This window comes from Dermacentor andersoni, unplaced genomic scaffold, assembly GCF_023375885.2.
Source record: "Dermacentor andersoni unplaced genomic scaffold, qqDerAnde1_hic_scaffold ctg00000033.1, whole genome shotgun sequence".
In the NCBI taxonomy this organism is placed as follows: Eukaryota; Metazoa; Arthropoda; class Arachnida; order Ixodida; family Ixodidae; genus Dermacentor; species Dermacentor andersoni.
Window position 1 is genome coordinate 133,242 of NW_027314755.1, and position 4,458 is coordinate 137,699.

Sequence of the window (4,458 nt, forward strand, 5' to 3'; positions counted from 1 at the left end):
GCTTAGGCCTGTTAGAACTCCGTGCTTTTGTAGAGTTCCTGGCGAACGCCAGGAACTCTGTATTTGAAGGTTGTGCGAAATGCGAAGGCTGTGGGTTCGGTTCCCACCTACGGCAAGTTCCTTTTTCGTCCGCTTCAATTTCCATTTATTTATGGTTTATTTATTTCATTTATTAAGCAGAAGTAATTGCCCCTATGTTGTCATTGGTGTCAGTGTTTGTATGCTTCTTATGACATGACTAATAAAAATCGGGCCCCTCGATTAACCCCCTTTCTTATGGTTTATTACATAACGAGGGTGTCGAATTCGGCAACATTGATGCCTTCAGGTAGTATGTGTGGGTTTATTGACCAGTTGCCTTCACCCAAAAAGATCACGTTCTCGTGACGCCTGCGACAAAAAAGGACGTTCCGCGTCCGTCTCCAAGGTCTGTGAGTGTTGGCGCTGGCCAACACTCCCAGGGTTCTACTAGGACACATAAATGCCCAAGAAAGTGGATGGGGAAACGACGCCGCGGTAGCTCAATTGGTAGAGCATCGTACGAGAAATGCGAAGCTTGTGGGTTCGGTTCCCACCTGTGGCAAGTTGTTTTTTCATCCACTTTAATTTACATTATATTTATCGTTTCTTTGTTTCATTTATCAAGCACAAGTAATTTACCCTATGTTGTCCTTGGTGTCCGTGTTAGTTTGCTTCTTATGGTAAGAATACTGCCCCCTTATTTGGTGACTGTTGATGCACATAGAGCACCGGGATGCAGAGGGCACCAAGTTGGGACCATATCGATGTTGTGACGTGGCTAATCCGGAACTTATTGCAGATTGACGTCGATGAAATGGCTACCTCAGCAGCAGAGCTGGTTAGAGTCGAAGAGTCATCGCTAGAAATCTGAACTCGAATGGTGTAGGAATTATGCTGTCGATGTAGAGTTGCTTGCTTCACGATGCAAGTTCGCCAGTAGGGCTTCTTTCCAACTCATGGAAGGGATAGCTGCACTTGTGACTGACGAAGACACCCCAAAGGATAAGGCAAGTTTGCTGCAGGCGTGAAATCGGATGAAAGAGGATCGGAAGGAGTCTAGAATACAAGAAAATGCTGCCGCTGGTCTACTTTTCGAGTCAGAAGCAATGCGTTGAGAATGGTGTCGACAAAGGTTTTGGAAATTATTTCTAAGAGTGTACGTGGCGACATACGTACTGATGGGATGTTTCCAGGGGTCGGAAATTCTTGCAGCTCTTGAAGGGCATCGCGGTAGACCAAGAAAGACTATAAGCGCTTGAGCTTGAATCTTCTCAAACACCCTGAAAGTTGCCTTCCGAGTGCTGGACAGCACCGGAATGCGGTAGCGCTAGAAAGCCGAGGGTGCCCATGGTTTTCTAGCGATGGTTCTCAAACTGTGACTGGTGGACAGGAGTCTCTACTTTGGGTAAGGTTCATGGGGGCTCCAAAAAAGTCGCGGTCGATAATTCTCCTTAAATGTCAATATGCTTTTTTGTGCAAGATAGGCTGGCCGATAATATACACCGGGTATCCTGTCACCGATTTTCTCGTGGAGACGTGTAATGCGCGTTTTGCTGATATGGCGCTGAGGCATACTGTCTGTTAAGATAAGCAGCCGTCAGCTTTGCAATTCTTTGTATTCCAGCGTGAACCTGCGGGCAATTACTCCAGAAGCCCAGATGCAAATGTCATCTGCGTAGATTTATATGCTGACCGACTGTCGCAGTGATTCCACTAGCCCAATCTGAGATAGGTTGAACAAAACTGGGCTCAAAACGCCAAGTTGTGGAACTCAACAGCTGGGGTAGTGTTAGGTAGTTTCACTACCATCGGTGAATGCAAAGAAGTTATTCGGGTCAGATACCTCCGAATTCACCGAAAAGGGCGGCCACCATTTTCAACGGACACGAGCGCGTCAGCGATGGCTTCACGAGAAACATTATCCTAAGCGCCCGTCATGTCTAAAGATGGCGCCACGGAGAAGCGTTAGGGTGATTTCGGTTGTTGAATCGAAGAAGCAAAATCAATGACGTTGTCGACCGACGAACGGCGACGTCGAAAGCCTGTCATCGGGGTCATTGCATCTCCATAAACATTGTAATGTGCAAGATACCAATCGAGGCGCGTGGTGATCAACCTTTCTATCAATTTGCAAACACATCTGGCGAGAGCAACAGGGCGATATGAGGGCAGTTTAAGGGTAGATCTTTCTTGCTTTAGGATTGAGAAAAGACGGCTACGCTTCCACGCAAAGGCAACAGCAGCGTCACTTCATGAAACGTTGGGATGACCTCTCACGCTTCATGGCCAAGGTGGCGGATAGCAGCCTACGTTATAGTGTGTAGTCAGGGGCGAAGAACACCTGCAAATAGCCAGAGCAGCCTCCAGTTCTTCCATCGAGCCTCGAGTTCTACCGTTGCCAGAACTTGAACGAAGGGAACTTTGTACAAATAAATTTCCTCTTGTAGCACTCTGTCCCTTGCAATTGCCTCATAAAAGACTTCTCCAACATTCACTTCTCGTCAGCCTTGCTGGAGAGCAAGTGCCTGCAAGGGGTGGCGTTGCTGAAGAGAAGCGCGAAGGCCGCGGAGAGTTAGCCATACGCCAGACAGTGCTTTGCGGAAGTCCAACTAGTTACAAAATTATTTCAGTTTTCTTTGTCTAATTTGTACATGTTACAATGTATTTTCTTCGGCGGAATAGATGATAGAATGGCTGGTTCGGAGCTGGGATAATAGTGTAATTGTAGATTATTCGCAACCTAAAAAATTTTCTGCCCCTGAAATTTCTCTACCTCGCTCCTTCAAGAGCAACCACCTCATATAGCCTGTATCTCACAAATGAGAAGGACGTCTTCACATTTCATCACACAAAGGGAAACGCAATGACGGAATTCTCGTTTCTGAAATGCAACGCGTGAACAAAGTGAGACTTCAGACCTCGTAGAGTGAGGCTAACCAGTGCATAGCTGTGGCCAAAGAAAAAGGTGGGTTGCCGCTGGTTTCCTCCAAACATCCAATCACTTAGTGCTCTCTCTACAGACATTGAGCACGACACATTTCTCCATTAAGTAGATGTATTGGCTATTTACGAAACGTGGCTTGATGAATCAGCTCCAATCCGAGAGTTTCAATATGCAGCATGATGCGGTCTATGCAGGACAGACATGATAAGCAACACAACATGCTACCGAAATTCTGAGAATTCTCTACTAATGCGCAAGCATTTTTGGACATCGCGAAACCGATGGATAGGTAGACACGCATAAGCTACGAAGACCAACTAAGCAAAAGCGAACTAAGACTGCAGCCAACGAACGGTTACGCGTTACTGGACAATTCTCCGAATGTCTGCAGCATCCTTTTAATTCCATATTTCATGCATGCTCGTGCAACAGACTTTTTTCGGAATGGCGATGCCGATAGCACGGGATTCTATTTTTTCAGAAGATCAGCGCTCCATGTAGCGAGTGTAAAAAATAAATGTTCACGACATTGACGCGTTCACTTGAAAGAACTTCAAATCGGCCGGAGGGTACCGGACCTGGAATCTGCTCTCCATTCGCATCTTATGACATGCCTGAACAAAGAATCGGTGCGTCCACGTGTCAGACGTCCAGTACCAACGATAGAACACCAATCACAAGCCACGTAGCCTTCTCGGCTACAGCCTGGCGCGAAGAAACTTCCAATATTTCAAAAAAAAAACGAAGAAAGGGTGCTTAGTCTTTAGGCCATCGTTAGTAACTAGATGGTCTGAATGCACTCAAGCTGTAGATGGCGACCACGTGCTCACAGAGTCAACAGGCAAAAGAAATAAAACCACGATGACAAACGCGCCCGCTGTCCACTCAAGGAGGGTGGAAGAAGAGCTCGTTAACACCAACATCGAGAACGCACGAGTTCCCTACCCTCGACCACAGCGCCCCCTCACAGACCGGGGACAAACTGCGTCCGCTTTGAAAGGTAGAGTTCAGGAAAGGAAATTGTTTACATTATATATATTCCCGATTTGCTTCATGCGCAGAAATTTTCCCCTGGAATCTTTAGCACTTCACTTAAGGAAGAAAAAGTAAAGATTACAGTCAATTTCGCATACGGTGGACATGATGATGGCGAAAGCCTGCGCGCTCTTAAGAGCTGGATTAAATTACTTGAACACTGCCATTCGAATGCGTTGTTACTTTTTATTATTACTTGCTTTATCTTCACTCGTTTTTAGCTTTTGCTCTTTTTTGGTCGCCTAGGCATCGCCACTGTTTCTGCGTGGTTAAAGGCACGCTAGAACGGCCGTGGCAAGTATATGAATACCATTAGGATACATACGCTGGTTCGCTGAATGATTTGTTAGCGCTTTAACCGACGAAGGTAGCTGCATGGACTTTTATATATTCTTTTATCATAGAGTGAGAGGGACACGGAAAGGCAAATTCGGCAAACAGACAGCGCTAACTTTCAA

At 46.2% G+C, this 4,458-nt stretch overlaps 1 non-coding gene across 1 annotated transcript; it reads left to right on the plus strand.

Annotated features, from left to right (window-relative positions):
* The first annotated feature begins 510 nt into the window (after window positions 1-510).
* On the plus strand, window positions 511-583 carry TRNAS-AGA (transfer RNA serine (anticodon AGA)). Its single transcript has one exon. It is a non-coding gene; the product is annotated as a tRNA-Ser (tRNA).
* Window positions 584-4,458: the final 3,875 nt, after the last annotated feature.